Below are 17,090 nucleotides of genomic sequence, written 5' to 3' on the forward strand. Positions count from 1 at the left end.
GTTGTCAACTTGACCATATCTGGAATGAACTACAATCCAGAATTGGAAGGCTCACTGTGGTCCTAATCTGGAGGCTGAGAGATACAAGTTTCTGACCTGGATCTTGGCATGGAGATCTTGAGGCTTAAGTGGCTATCAATCCCAGAAGATTAAGACAGGAAGATCTCTGAGTTCAAGGTCATCTGGGATTAAAGGTGTGGTGTAACATATCTTTAATCTGGGCCATACCCTTTGCTAGAGACCTATTAAGGACATATGAAGAAGGAAGGCTCTCTCTGTCTCTTCTTCACCTGCTTGCCTTGTGGGACTGAGCAACTGCTAGATCCTTGGACTTCCATTCACAGTTGCTGCTGACCATTGTTGGGAGTTGGACTACATACAGACTAAGTCATCAACAAATTTCTTTACCATATATGTGACTCTAGAGAACCCTGACTAATACAGCATCTAGATGGGTTCTGTCTCCCTGATTGTAAATAGAACAACAATAGACATAGGTGTTAAAGCATCTCTGTGGCAGGATATGGAATCCTCTGAGTTCTATAGTGCCCAGGAGATATATTGCTGGGTTATATGGAGATCCTGTTGTTAAATGTTTGAGAAACCTGCACACTGATTTCCATGGTGGCTGAACTACTTTACATGCTTGTCAACTGTGACTAATGGCTCCTTGTCTCCCACATCCTCCCCAGCATTTGTTATCATTTGTTTTCTTGAATAGCCATTCTGAGTGTGAAGGAAGGAAGATGAACTCTTACCTCACAACATATCCAAATATTAATTCAAAAGGCCCAAGTGTGAAGCCTGACACTATACATCTCTTCAAAGACAGCAGAGAGGATGTGGCAATAACTTCCTAGCCATCAAAACAAAACGAAACCTAGAAAAACGGGACTATGTTAAACTCATAAAGTTTCTAGTCAGCAAAGGAAATAATCCCCAGAGTCAAAGGCAAGACAGAAGACAGAAGAAAATACTAGCAAAGCATATGTTCAATCACGGATCGATGCCTCCAAATATAAAGCACTTGCAACTCAACAACACATCCATTTTTGTAAAAGATGTAGCCTGGGAGATGACTCAGGTATATTTGTCAGAGAAGAATGGAGCACCCCACCCCCCGACTTTGATCGCTAGTACATACATTTGGAAAAAGCTGCATGTTTCAGACATGCTTATAAACCTAATGGTAAGGAAGCAGAGACAGGTAGATCCATGGGCATCCCTGGCCAGGTGGGCTAATCAGCAAGCTCAAGGTCTCAGTAAGAAACTGACTCCAAAAATAAAAAGAACAAAGAAAAAAAAAAAAAAAGGAAGGAAGGCTTGGAAGGCTCCAAAGACACAGCAGTCAAGGTTGACCTCTGGTCTCCACATGCGTGCTCGAATATATGCATATGCATTCACAAACATGAGCACACTCCCTCACATCTACACACTTTCAGAGAGCTTGAAAGGTCAGAGACCTGTAGTCTTTATAGCTTTGAATACAGGAAGGATGCTTTGCATACAGCAAACCCACTGCACCTACTAGAGACAATAATTCATGAAACCATAATCCCTAGAGCAGCACCAATCCCCATCCCCATCAATAGCCCAGAGTGCTTTTTGTGTGTGAGAGTTAAATCTGTCATCCAAACCTCCATGTGTTGACTCTAGTATTTCTGGTATCTGTTTTGCTAGCCTGGCCATGGCTTAATTCCACATGGGAGAAGCAATCCGACATGTTCACCTTGCCGGCTTTGGCATTTGTCTCTTGTGTTTGTTTCTTTCCTTCTCGTCTTCCTTTTGTCCTTCCATCTTCTTTGGCTAGGAATTAGTCTTATCCTTCCCATCACTCTCTGCACTAAGGTATGGGCTATATCAACTAACACAGAGTTGAGGGCTCACAATGTGAAGAAGAGTTTATTCCATGATTTGAAAAACTGTTCATGGGCTACAGCTCTGTACTGAACATTTAAATGACACTTGATGCTTGAAAAACAACCAAGAGTTTGACATTCAAAGAATGCAATCCCAGCACCCCCCATCTACTAGACCTCTGGAAAAACACACATTTTCGTTTCTCATTCAAAATATTAATTTCCTACAGTGTTCCCAGCTTCATAAATCCGTAGCTTCCTTGGGAAAATCCCCACAACGCTAGGAAGTCTCTTTATCCTATCTCAGTAACATTGCTCTTATGGAGGTGTCCTGGGAAAAAAAATGGGACCTGCCTATAACATGATTATGTTGCAAAGTTTGCTGTTTTGCTTAATTATGAATCTTGAGCAACGCAGTGGACCTTACTCCACATCACTCCCCCCTCAGCTAAAATAGCCATCTGCTCACCTACAGACAGGAAGCCATTAGAAAATGTATCATGGACAGATTTTCCAATGGGAAGCTGGGGAGCATGGTCACTTCAGAATCCTTTCCTGGGGATGATCAGAGGAGACTTTTCTCTCTCTTCCCGCCTCCCTCCTCCTCTGTTTGCTGTCCCACCTCTACTACCTCAAGTGACAGCAAGTGGATTCCTTGAGGCCAGCCAGGCTTCTCTCACTTACAGAAGCTCTAATCACCATGGCTAACCAGGACTAGTCACCTTCAGCTGCTTGAAGTGATGACATCAGGGCAGCTCATTCACTGCCTTCTGTGAGCTCTCTACAACTGGGCTTGGCATCCTTGAGGAGCCAGAGAAGGACTGGGATTTACAATGAATGGGAGGACCCAGGTCAGATCACAGGTTACAAGCACTCCCTTGCCTGTCTTTATTATTATTATTGTTTTCTTTCTCACTTTGAGATTCTGCTGCAACACTGGTGTGTGTTCTCATAAAACCACACAGAGACTGTGATTTTCAGGATTTTCTAAAAAGAATATGCTTTCTTAGGCATGTATCATTTCTTTCCCAGAGAAAAAGTATATTGATGGCTCCTAGCTAGGATCCTTTCTGCCCTGCATAAACCTGGCTTAACAGCGGGAGCTTTTAAGTTTGTGCACAGAAGGGTTATTCACTCTAAGCACAGAGGAAAGAGGACACGTGATTTCCATGTGACCAGCACAGAGGTCAATTTAGAGCTGAACTCTCGGTCCTCGGTTTTTCTTCTTGATAACAGAGGACACTGGCTGGCTGTCCTGGGGATTTGGGGCTCTCTAAAAAGGTCTGTGGGAGTCTTAGAACAGTCTGAACTGCAGACTGCAGACTCATGTTGTCTAGAAACTTGGAATATTAGAAATAGGGGTGGCAACACCCCGTGTCACCCGGGAAAAGGAAAATGAGCTAATATCAACACGGCTTTTAGCAAGTAGCAGGGTGAGCTAAGGACCTGGAACAAGAGCAAGAGTCACCCCTGCTGGGTGGATCTGCTCGATGCTTTCCAAGCTGTTCTTCATCAGCTGGAGGAGGCCTTGCTGTCTTCTTAGTACTGGCTCTTCCAGAGCCACCAAGATGCCAGTGCCGTTCATGAAACTGCCGTTTCCTACACTGTCTTAATTAACTCATTCATTAAACCCTTACTAAATACATGGTCAATATCAGGCTTGGAACTTCAGGCTGGAGGTTCAGAGGTGGTGGTACCTGTACTTGCAGGACACACAGTCACAGTTAGAGAGGAAGACCCCAGCGAGTAACTAACTGAAACACAAAGCAGAAAGCGAGATGTAAATCCATCAGTGGGTGGGGTCTATAGCTGGGCACAGGAGAGAAGAGAGCAAGCCAGTCCACGGGGAAGCAGAAGAAGAAAGGGTAGAGAGTCAGAAAAGGCTTAGAGACAAGGCAGCTTTGGAAGCAAACCAGGATGGTGTCCTTGTAGCAGAGAGAAACGGAACAGGATGCCTGAATAGAGCAGGCAAATCCCCTGGCTGTGAGTTACCCGTAAGTGCCACTATGACTGCAAATACTGTATAATAAATGAAGCTAGGGAAGGAGGGAGAGTAGACAGGAGGGAGGAGGGAGAGCAGACAGGAGGGAGGAGGGAGAGCAGACAGGACCAAGCAGGGAGGAGGAATTGGAGCAGAGAGGATGACCGAGGTCCTCCTTCATCGCTTTGGCAAAAGAGAAGCAGCCAGCCAGATGCTAGAAGTGACTTGAGTCATGAAATAACTGTACATCAAGACAGAAAGCCCATTATACAAGTCTCTAGAGGGGGACACTAAGCTGGCTAGAGAGACCTCAGCACACAACCTGGTTCTAAGACTCAGGAATGTGGACTTTTGTTTGGGCTGTAGGGCTGGCTTCAGAAAGCACACAATGACCAGTGTTGAAACTCCCTTTTTGGAAGGAAGAACAGTCACACATCTGGGGAAGGTTAGGGTCAAACATATAAATGAGGGGAGCTGAGTACATTCCCTGAGACGCTCTGTCTGTGACGTCAATCGCTGCTGGCTTTGGACAGAGGTCGTTCTCTTGTGCATTAGGGAGGCCCCATTAACATTGCCCAGCACTCTAGTGTTTATGTGGAAAATGTGAGCCAGGAAGTTTCTCCTCATTGTGATTTGGAGGTTGTCAAGGAGTTGTACTTTAGTGGTTGGTTTCTGTCTCTCCCACCTTACCAACCCTGTTGTTTCTGCTGCTCTCTGTCCTTGTCTATTCTCTCCTTTTAATCTGCTGGGAGACACGGTTTAGAAGATACAGGTCTTATCTGGTGTGTGTGTGTGTGTGTGTGTGTGTGTGTGTGTGAAAAAGAGAGAGACACACAGAGAGACAGAGAATATATATTACATGTTAGTTATTTACTTTCTCTCTCTTTCTCTCTCTCTCTCTCTCTCTCTCTCTCTCTCTCTCTCTCTCTCTCTCTCTCTCTCTCTCTCTCTCTCTCTCTCTCTCTCTCTCTCTCTCTCTCTCCCCCATTGTAGACTCAGTTGGCACCCCACCCATCTCTCCATGGCTGCAGGCCCAGCTGGAACTGAGCTCTCAGAGTGCAGATTCATTCCTCCTATGACATCAATGAGTGTTTTAACTGTTGATGACTTGCTCTTTCAGATTTCAGGGAGCAAGCTGCTCTCTGCTCAGGCACCTTCATGGCCTGTCCCCAAAGCCCAGTCACTAGGAGACAGGCATTGAGCCAATACCATCCTTTATCCCCTCAGCTGTCATTCAGATAAGAGTGGTGGATGCCAAATCTGAGTGTTGGAAAATCCTCACAGCCTTAAACAACCTTTTCCCACCTCTGACCATTCCAACACGCACAAGGCCATTACCAGATAATGAACCTGGATAACTAGAAATCTTTTTTCTTTTTTTTTAACTTTCATCAGACTACTTAATTCTGAGCCAGATCTGCCACCAACACTAGCAAAAACATCATAGGTGCTATTGTCACGGGCTATTATTCACTAACATTGATCCATTTTAAGAATATAGTAAGAACTACAAAAACATATGCCAAACTAAGGAAACAACTAACCAAATAAATGGGCTAACGAGTAGAACAGACTTCATGGACAGGACAGACAGTTCTCAAAACAAGAAGCACAAATGGCCAATAAATATCTTTAAAAATGTTCAACATCCTTTGCTGTTCAGGGAAATGTAAATAAAAGTTGCTTTAAGATGTCATTTCAGCCTGGTCAAAATAGGTAACAATTAAGAAAGCAACCGACAAATGCTGGAATTGGAGGAAGAACCCTTACTCACTACTGGGAAGGGTAAACTAGTGTCCTCACTGTGGAAATAAGTATAAGAGTTCCTCAGAATATACCAACTACAGCTACCATATGACCAAGCCACTCCTGGGTCTGTACCTACCATCCTTGAACACATGTCACTGAGGCTCTATTCATAATAGCAAGAACATGGAACAAGTCTAAATGTCTGCCAGTGGATGAATGGATTGAGAAAATATGGCATCGCAGGACAGTGGTGGTACATGCCTTTAATCCCAGCACTTGGGAGGCAGAGGCAGGTGGATTTCTGAGTTCAACACCAGCCTGGTCTACAGAGTGAATTCCAGGACAGTCAGGGTTACAACAGAGAAACCCTGTCTTGGAAAACAAAAACAAAAACAAAAAAAGAGAGAGAGAGAAAATATGGTATATACATATAGTTGAATTTTGTGCAGACACAAGGGGAAATGAAATAGTGAAATTGTCATGAGGAGAGATAGATCTGGAAACTATATTAAGTTAGGTAACCCAGACCCAAAAATACAATTACCATGTGTTCTTTCCCACAGGTGGGTTGTACGTGTGTGTGTGTGTGTGTGTGTGTGTGTGTGTGTGTGTGTGCAGGAAATATTAAGGAAATAGGACAAATTAAAAGAGAGTGATAGAGAACACGTGACATGAAAGTGGAGAGAGGAGTCCTGAGAGGAGGATTGCTAGGAGATAGGATGGGGGAGAGAAACTTGGAGAAGAGTGTCTGTAAGCCCAACATATATGTATGTAAATACCCAAGTGAAGCCTATTCCTTTGAATGTTAACTAAGCAAACAAATCAAAATAAAACAAGACCAATACATAAATCACCATCATGGGGCATCTAACATTACTTCTGTGTTTGCTCAGCTGCTGTCTATACTACTCAGATCCCATCCCTCCATAATGCCAACTGCTATGATGCTTGAGAGAAAACAAGGGAACATATGGAAAATACAAACACATTTCAATGTCAACTCAATCCAGTGTTTGCTGGAAAGCCAATAAGCAGGAAGAGGGAAAAAGGAGGGAGAGAAAGAATATAATTTAGAAACTTTTACAGATATTTATTTTCAATAAATATTTTGGTTAATCTGGACCCCCGAGATCTCTCAAACAATGCACCACCAAACAGAGAACATACACCAGCTGATATGAGGCTCCCAACACACATCCGGTAGAGGGCTTCTGGGTCTGTGTTCATTCACAGATGATGCACCTAACCCTCAAGAGACTGGAGGCCCCACAGAGTTTAAAGATCAGGTTGGGTCAGGGTTGGGGGTATCCACATGGAGACAGGGGGGCTGGAGAGGAAGTATGGAATGTGGAGCAGTTGGAGGATGGATGAGGGGGCGGGGAATGGAATATGGAGTGTAAAAAATAAATTAATTTAGTAAAAAAAAATAGAGATCATGACACTCACTTGTAAAGGATGCAGAGTGGAACAAATTAAACTTAGTTATTTAATATATTTTTGAGGACCTATGTACTGGCCATTGTGTTGGGTCCAGGGGTCCCAACTGCGAGCCAGTCAGGTTGCTCTCTTCCAAGGTGATTAACACATTGTCTAGTGTAGGACAAACTTCCACACATTGTCCAGTGTAGGACAAAATTCCATGTGTGCTGATTTCCACAGCAACACCACCACTGCTGCCATCATCCTCATCTTTATTGGTCACTTGTTTTTGTGCTGTGACAGTATGTGTCCATAATCACTGTGCAGCCAATTAGGGAGTTCCACATTCAGTGGGAGACCTTGAGGAAGGCCTTCATGCTTCTGCTCACTCTGATTAATACTTCCCTAGAATCTTGGTTCTTGACTGTACCGGTTCCTCTAACTCCAGTCATGTGTTAACCTCAATCAAACCCACAGCTACACTCTGCTCTTGCAGTTTTGTTGCATGTGACACAAACTGCAGTAATTGGTGGCCACATGATAGCTGCGCCAATGCCCACCACATGTCTCAGCCACCCTCATTCCTCTTTTCTCCTCTTGTCATCATCCCCTGCACTCTTCTGTCCTCCCATCTTCAGTCTCCCATTCCTCTGTGTTTCCAGTACAGTGAATTCATTTCTCTAGTGTGACTTTGTGTCTTGTCAATGCAGGTCCTTACACTTCACCCTTTCCTAGATTATGATAGTGCTTCATCAAATGAATCTTCTTTAAGAGGAATATCTCTGCTTTAAGAGAAAACTTCATTTTGTTACTAGACCAATAAACAGAAAGAAGCACTGTTGATCTGTGTGGTGTCTAATTGTGGTTGTTAACTTGACCAGATGCAGAGTTATATAGAGAATTGTATAAAGCATTACTTTGGAGCATTTCTGTGAGATGTTTCAAAAGAAGATTGTCAAATGGGTCCATAAACTGAGTGGGTGAAATCCGTTCTTCATGTGGCCAAGAGGCATCCAATTCTTGTGAGCCCAGCCAGGTGGAGCAGGAAACAGGAGAAAAGAAAAGTTCTCTCTGGTTTTTGCTCCCTGAGCAGGCACTATTTCCCCTATTGACTCCTCTTGGACATCAGGCTCTGAGCTTGGGGGCCTGTGGACTCTGGGATTTGTTTCAGTGGAACTTTGGAGGCTCTAATGGGGCTTTGTCCTCAAACCAGATGCTTTACCATTGGCCTCTCTGATGCTGAAGCTGCAAACTAGGACACTGATTTGTCTAGCTTCTCAGCTGAGAGAGGGAAGGGAGAGAGAAGATAGATAGATAGATAGATAGATAGATAGATAGATAGATAGATAGATAGATAGATAGATAGAGGGATGGATAGATAGGGGGATGGATAGATAGGGGGATGGATAGATAGATGGATGGGTGGATCAATGGATGGGTGGATTGATCGATCGATAGATAAATAGAGGGATAGATAGATAGATAAATAAATAGATAGATAGATAGATAGATAGATAGATAGATAGATAGATAGATAGATAGGGGGATGGATGGATGGATTGATCGATCGATTGATAGGGGGATGGATAGATAGAAAGAAAGAAAGGAAGGAAGGAAGGAAGAAAGAAAGAAAGAAAGAAAGAAAGAAAGAAAGAAAGAAAGGTAGATCAGTTGATAGACAGATCCCATTGCTTCTGTTTCTCTGAGGTAATTCAGTTCTCCAGCTATTTCCAAATATTTCTGACATTTTGATACCCATAAAGCATCTTTCAGGCAGAGAATATTCTGAACACACTTCCAAAGGTGCTGAGTAATTCTATTAGAAAAATGAAATGATATAATGAAAAGTTTTGTACCAATGCTATGCTATTCTTAATGACCAAGTCCTCCCTGTCTGAGGCTGAGACCCTAGGATTGTCTCTGTACAGTATCATGGCTAAGCTTAAGAGGCACCGAACAGAAGCAAAGGAATCACTATTCCAAAATATCCAGTGCTTAGAATAGAAACAATATTGGAGGACGTGACTTTTGTTTTGTTTGTTTTTATTTTATTTTTTATTGGTTATTTTATTTATTTACATTTCAAATGTTATCCCCTTCCCAGTTTCCCTTCTATAAACCCCCTATCACCTCCCCCTTCCCTGTCTCTATGAGAGTGCTCCCTAACTCATCTACCCACTCCTGCCTCAGTGCTCTAGCATTCCCCTAAGCTGGGTCATAGAGCCTCCACAGGACCCTCCCCTCCCATTGATGCCAGATAAGGCAAAGACTTTTGTTAAACCCTTTCCTAATGATTATGACTTATTCCTAGAAACTAGAAATGCCATTCTCCTTGTGAAACACCACAGTATTCTGTTGTATAAATACTGAACATCACTGGTTCCTACTCAGTTTCACTTAGCATATTGCCCAAGCTTCCACCATGGCATTGAACCCCAAGTCTGCCTATTAGCTAAATATAGCCATATAGAGTATTCTAAAGAAGAAACCATAGAACTTGAGGAGAGGCAACACAGGTAGCAATGTCCTTTCCACCTGAGGTCCTGCTCTGTCACTGACATAGAGCTAACACTGCTACTTGGTTTGCTGTTTGATTGTTTTGTTGCTTTAAACAGTCTCACTATGCAGTCCATGCTGGCATCAAAATTGTGATTCTCCTGCCTCAGCCTCCTAAGTGCTGGGTGTAGAGGCTTTTGTCCCCATGCTCAGCTAAAGTTAGTGCTTTTCAATGACCTGAATAAAATTAAAATTATTATTTTTAATTTCCTAGCTAAATGAAGGTATTAAAGCTACTTTTTGTAAGAAAATTAAAAACTCTGGGTAGCCTTGAACTCAGAAAGATCCACTTACCTCTCTCTGCCCCGTGAGCACTGGGATTAAAGGCGTGAGCCATCATACCCATTAAATTAAAAGCATTTGATGGCTTGAGAATCTCTACATCATTTTGAACTTTACTTAAATTTCCAGTCATGTTTTTCTTAAAAACAAAACCAAATGCAGCATCTAACTTTTTAAGTGTATAAATTACAAAATAATATACTTCCAAGTAGAAATAAAATAGAAAGCTAGATGTTCAAACATCTAGCTATAAGCTCAAGGAAATACATTTTAGAAGATCACCCAATAGTAGAGCATTTGCCCGTGTTTTACTATTCACTTGACTAAGATCTAAGGTCCAACCTCTAGTACAACACAGACACAAACAAAGATGAAGAGGCTGGACATGCTAAAGAGTGTCATTTTTTTAGATTGATGACAGAGCACATAGATATTTTAAGGAAAAAATATTAATAAAATGAAATAGATATAACTAATTATGTACTTTCATTGTTTAGAGCAAATACTATTTTTTCAGGCTTCCACAGACTATTTATATTACATAAACCAAAATATGCAAAGGAGAAAATAAAAATTATGAGACAAATGGTTAAAGACAAACAAATGTAAAGAGAAAATCATCCAGTGAGTTTCTCATAAAAAGTAGCTTTCATATATTAATAATTAATTTTAAATTTTAAGTCATTAAAATGTTCCCTATTAAAAGAGAAAATTATTCACGGCATAAATTATAAGCACAAAGGAAATCATCTACTTAAACTACATAGAAAAACCTCTGCTCCTAGTATTTACTGGAGATGCAAATTAAATTTGTGGGAGGAAAACTCATTAATGTGCAGCCAGAACTTTCAAAACGAATGGGTGGTGCAATAAAAAAGATTATCAGAGGTTTAGAGCGGCTTTGTACAGAGGTCAAGGTGGCAGGAAATGGAACTAATACTTTCTGGTTTTCTTCTCTTCCTCTGCTTCCTGGCTGACATCTTATCTCTGTCTGCTCTTCTACATTGTTGGGCAAATGAACCCAGATGGTGAATGTCCTTAAATGCCACGAAAAATATAGAAAGCGGTGTAGATTGTCCTTCTTAATAGTGAAGAAGAGCGTAGTGGAGGATCATGAAGTAGAACCAACCCATCCCACACAGAGATGTGTGGTTGGTAGGTTACAAGACAATAAAACTGATCTCTCTGGATTTGTTAGTAGATGTCAATCGATATTCATTCTACACTTGGTCATGGTGTCGCGCAGAAGGCCACATGCTCCCGCTGAAGAGTGAGTGTAGAGAAAGCAGACTTGCTCAGGAGACTGTTGCGATGTCTCAGCCAGCGGTTAAGACTGAGGGTTGCTCTTGCAGAGGACCCAAGTTCAGTTTCCAGTGCCCACATTAAGCAGCGCAAACGCTGGCTCCAGGAGATCCAATGCCCTCTGCTGGCCTTTGAAGGCAATTGCACTCCAGTGCACGTCCCCAGCACATACATACATATAGCTAAGAACACAAAAATAGATATATTTTTAAAAAATAGACACATCTTGTCTATGGGCAGGGATGAGATTAATTAGTTTATTCAGGGAACCCAGGAACCTGAGACTATTTGGCCTAATGTTGGTGTGAGCAATTACTTTATATCCTGTCTTTATACATTTGCAAAAACTATAATGAGGCTTAGGCAGGATCCAAGCTCTAACTTGACTATAGAGGTCTCGTGTTCTTAACTGGACTGTACTCTCAGATTTGGACATCCGTTTTGGAAACTGAAGCACTGACTTTGAAAAAAAATCCATTATGGCTTATAGTTAGGGTTTTTTGTTTGTTTGTTTGTTTGTTTGTTTGTTTTTTGAGACAAGGTTTCTCTGTGTAGCCCTTGCTGTCCTGGAACTCACTCTGTAGACCAGGCTGGCCTCAAACTCAGAAATCCGCCTGCCTCTGTCTCCCAAGTGCTGGGACTAAAGGACTGCCTGCCTATCTTAAATCCATCTTATGTCTGACTTTCTCATCACTCTATATCATCTAACATGATATAGAACTCTCCCAGCCCCTCCCCCTGGAGAAAATAAGAGAGTTTTGAAGAGACAACCAATGGAGCAGCAATCTTACCTAAAACACACATAGCAGAACAGCTGTAGATGCAGTTGCACATAGATCATTGACATCAACTGTACACATAGATCATTGACATCAACTGTACCACAACGGTGACAAAGGCCAGGCACAGAAGATAAGTCAGCCTAGAAACTTAGGCAGGAAACATGGAAAGGCCATAAGAGCATCAGTAATTGGTGGCATTGTCACAAGTCAACAGAAGCAGATACCGGAATATTAGCACAAAGTACACACTTGGGTCTGAAATTCCCTACCGAATGTCTGAGTTGAGCATCCTCATGTTATTGCCAAGACATCATGGGAAAATGACTGAAATTCCCTACTGAATGTCTGAGTTGAGCATTCTCATTTCGTTACCAAGACATCATGGGAAAACAACTGAGGTTTATTCTTGTAAGATCTAGGACAGTGGTTCTCAACCTTCCTAATGATGTGACCCTTTAACACAGTTCCTCATGTTGTGGTGAGCCCCTTCCGTTGCCACTTCATAACTGTAATTTTGTTACGGTTATGAATCATAATGTAAATATCTGATATGTGACCCCCATGAGGGTCATGACTCACAGGCTGAGAACCACTGATCTAGATGGACACTTTAGAACTGAGCTGACCCTCCATTCTTCCTAAATTCCGGACTTGTTCTCAGCTCATGGTGGCTGTTGAGTTTCCAGTCCCTCTGTCTATTACATGCCTCCCATGACTTTCCCTGTCTGGCTCCTCCCATCATTTAGGTCTTTGCTTAAACAGTAATAATTCTGAAGACACAAATAAGTGACCTGGGGAAGGATCATGGTTCAGGCTGAGCATGGTTGACTGAGCACAAAAGATTTCAACAATGTTGAGCATAAGTTTGGAGCACAGAAAGCAGGCAAGCACGAGGTGAGAAGGCCAGCCAAAGAGCAGAGAGGTGTCGTCCCCATGGATCTTTAAGGCGTTTCATCTTCATTTAAAGCATAACAAGTAGGCAGAAGGATTTTTAAGCAGGATGATGAAAAAAACATATGTTACTGAACTTGAGTTCAAACGAAGGAAGCTTTGTAGTAAAAAATGAGGCTTGGTCATGGGGCAACCCTGGCACAGTAGGAGCAGAGTCTGTTGTCTGATATCAGTTCCTTCTACCCAGCACTGCTCCCTATGACACATGGCACCACTGCCTCCAACCTCAGCCTAGAAGATGAGCCATAGCCCGTGCTCTGAACTTTCTCTCACTGTTCCCAGAGCATCAAACCGCTTTCCAGCTCAGGCCTGCCCCACCCTGTATACTGTTTCCTCTTTGTGCAAAGCTTTTCCAGTTCCCAGCCTGTTCACCCTTCTTAACACCTCTCCCTCCTGGCTCCTCTGAAATACCTTTTCTCCAGAGAAGCCTACCTTGACCTCCTTGCTCTGGATGACATTGGTTACCTGATGCTATAATTCCCTGGACTGCAGCTCCGAGAAAGTCTCATTCATTCAAAGCATTAACCACAGTACACATACAGCTGAAAATGGAGGTTAGCAGTTAACACCCCAGATTTTTCTCAGTAAACATAGGAAATAAAAAAAAAAACTTAGGTAAACTGAGCCTTCATTTTATCGTTTGGAAAGTAAGAACAATGAAAGTTCTCCTTTATCTAATTTGGAGAGTAATAGTATCTTGCACAAACTTCCAGTATTCAGTAAGTGCTTACCACTGTCATTCTTCCAACAGTACTTTGTAATTGTACATTAACCAGGTTGACTGATTAATGCCTTTTGTTCTTACTAGACTAAACTCTGAAGTGAGGAGGGATCAGTGAGGGTCAGTTTTAGCAAGGCAGCATGCCTCACTTATAGTAAAAGTTCAACTAATGTTAAATGAACAGATTTATATTGTTTTTTGGATGCAGGACTCATGGCCTAAGAAAATTCTTGCTGGATGTTCATGGCAACAGGGAGTCTAGCCTGAGGATATGACTCAGGGTGGAACTTAGGATCATGTTTATCCTAATCTGCTCTGGATATACCATCAGAGACTTGGGAGCTATAAGGAACATGACTCTATTTCTCACAGTTCACAGAGTTAGAAAGATCCAAAGAGAAGCATCAGGTTCTGTTTGTGGAGAACTCTGTTCATGGTAGTGATGACCTTGTCCCTGTACCTTCTCAACATAGTGCAGGAGCAAAGTCCTCACTGAATATCTTTTTTTGTTTTGTTTTGTTTTGTTATGTTTTGGTTTTTTTCGAGACAGGGTTTCTCTGTGTAGGCCTGGCTGTCCTAGAACTCACACTGTAGACTAGGGTGGCCTCAAATGCAGAAATCTACCTGCCTCTGCCTCCCAAGTGCTAGGATTAAAGGCATGCACCACCACTGCCCGGCTCGAATGTCTTTTTTTTTTTTTTAATTGACTTTACTTTCTAATCACAATCCCTCTCTCTCCTCTCTTCCCAGCCCCACCCTTACAAATCCCTTCCTCCATTGCACCCTTCCCTTCTCCCCATAGAGGACTAATAATCAAAATTCAGAAAGAACTTAAGAAGTCAGAAAACAACAATCCAAATAACCCAGTTAAAAATGGGGTACAATGAAACAGTGAATCCTCAACAGAGACTCTAGAATGGCCAAGAAGCACTTAGAGAAATGTTCAACATCCTTAGTCATCATAAAAATGCAAATAAAAACAACCCTGAAACTTCATCTCATACCCATCAGAAATGCTAAGATCAAAAACTAAAATGATAGAACATGCTGTCAAAGACATGGAGCAAGGGGAATACTTCTCCATTGCTGGTGAAAGTGAAAACTTATAAAACCACTTTGGAAATCAATTTGGAAGTTTCTCAGAAATCTGGAAATAGGTCTCCATCAAGACCCAGCTATACTACTCCTGGGCATATACCAAAAAGATGCCCTATTATTCGACAGGGACACTTGGTCAACTATGTCCATAGCAGTTTTATTTGTAATATCCAGAAACTGGAAAGAACCTAGATGTCCCTCAACTGAAGGGCTTCTGTTAAGTTCAGCAAACCCATGTAAACAGCCTTCCAAAGGCACCATCACATAATGCTGCCATTCCCAGAGGCAAGGGTCTCAATACATGAGTTTCTGCAAGCACATAGTCAGACCATAGTAGCAATTCCCTGGCCTCCTATCTGGTTATCATGAGCAGCCTCTTCTGTCCCTACCTGTCCTTTGAAATCCATTTCAGTGCTGATCTTCAGTTTGAGGACAAGCCATGAATGACATTCTCATAAGGAAGTCCTCTCCTTCCAACACAGGTGGGTCACAGATTGGGTTCTATAACACAGATTTTAAAGAGAGCAAAGGATAATTTTAAATCTGAGCAAGAGGGAGGGATCACATTGGCTGGGAAAGATATAGTGTTAGGGGAGAAGAGGACAGAAGCTGAAGGAGCCATTGTTTAGGAAGAGTGTCATAGTTCCAAGCATGGAGCAATGCTCAGAGACAGGCAAGCCCGGGGAAAGTGACCAAATACCCTTCTGCTGCTGCTGCTGTACCCACCTGCCAAAGAGGAAGCTTTCTTCCGCTCAGAATCCAGAAATACTTGGTCCACCAAGAACACAGGTTGTCTGGGCAGTGCCTCCCATGGACATTGGTGCTCACCCGAGGAACAGCCACGGTGCTGAGGCTCCATTCCCAGAACAGCACCCATGGCAGAGGAGAGGGAAACAGGGGAGAGGCAAACAGAGCTGGGATGCTCCTTCAGAAACTCTGAGATGGAGGAGCTGAGGTCTGCTGAGATCCAGATGGGGCATAGGGAAATAAAGATTCTGAGTTTATTATTTGTGAGTTCCTTAGTATCTCATGTATATACTCCCTCTCCCCAGTGTGTGTGAATGTGTGTGTGTGTGTGTGTGTCCATATTTATGTGTATGAAAGGTGCATATGTAGTACAGTATATGTGTGGCCTCAGAGGATAACTTCTGGTACCACTCTTCCCCTTTCTCTTGTTGGAGACACAGCAGACCCTTTGTAAGCCAGACTACTTGGCCATGCAATTCCCACTTCCATGTCTCATCTTGCTGCAGGAGCACTTAGATTGCAGTCAAGTACTACCATATGCAGTTTCACATGGGTTCTGGGGATCTGAACGCAGTCTTCATGCTTGGATAGCAAGCATATTACTTGCTGAGCTATATCCCAGTCCCAACACTTCACTGAATCCTAACCATAACCATGGTCATATTTTTATTCCTATTGTAAAGATGACACTGAATTCTAGAGCTTGTCTGGTGCACATATATGAAATGTATACCTCCAAGTCCTGGGTTTTCATTTCATCAGACTATGTCACACAGCTCATAGACCTCAAGCAAAAAAAAAAACAAAAAACAAAAAAACCCAAAAAACAAAAACAACAACAAAAAACAACAACAACAACAAAATGGAACTAAGGAGGTTGCAAGTAGATGCCCAAACAATAGCAGGATGCAAAAACTGTACTTACTCATGTAGGATGGTATAAGAATCACAGTGCAAATACAACAGAACTGAGAACAGCTACCCTGTTCATATGATAGCATACTAAGGCACTATCAGGCTCTGAATCACCAGCAAAATTAAATTCAGTTCAGTCACTTATCTTTAGGGTACCCACAATGGGTATCATAAATGTAGGAAGTATTTCACCTACTAGGTACTTAGTACTTGGTACTTAGGTTTGGCACCAGAATAGATATATTAATTCAGCTGCATTGAGTATTGATACTATGTAGTATGTTTAAGCAGGCTTTAAGCTTTTGTAGAAAGGCAGAACAAAAGCACAGAACTTCTGATACTGAAGCTTAAGTTTTAGCAGATACAAATCTCCTTTTGGTGGGGCTTAGAGAGATGGCTCAGTGGTTAAGAGCACTGGCTGCTCTTCCAGAGGTCCTGAGTTCAATTCCCAGCAACCACATGGTGGCTCACAACCATCTGTAATGGAGATCTGATGCCCTCTTCTGGTGTGTCTGAAGACAGTGACAGTGAAACATAACATGAAATAAATAAATAAACCTTTAAAAAAAAAGATTTCTATTAGGAAAGCAAAATGAATGGCGGGGGGGAGAATGAGTTGGCTGTTGTTTGAGTTCCACATGCATACTCACACATAAAAATAAACAAATATATAAGTAAAATTAGGAGGGGGGTCTTCGAAAGGGTGGTTTAGAAACTACAGTGACTAA

The sequence above is a fragment of the Mastomys coucha genome, unplaced genomic scaffold (assembly GCF_008632895.1).
Source record: "Mastomys coucha isolate ucsf_1 unplaced genomic scaffold, UCSF_Mcou_1 pScaffold5, whole genome shotgun sequence".
Lineage (NCBI taxonomy): Eukaryota > Metazoa > Chordata > Mammalia > Rodentia > Muridae > Mastomys > Mastomys coucha.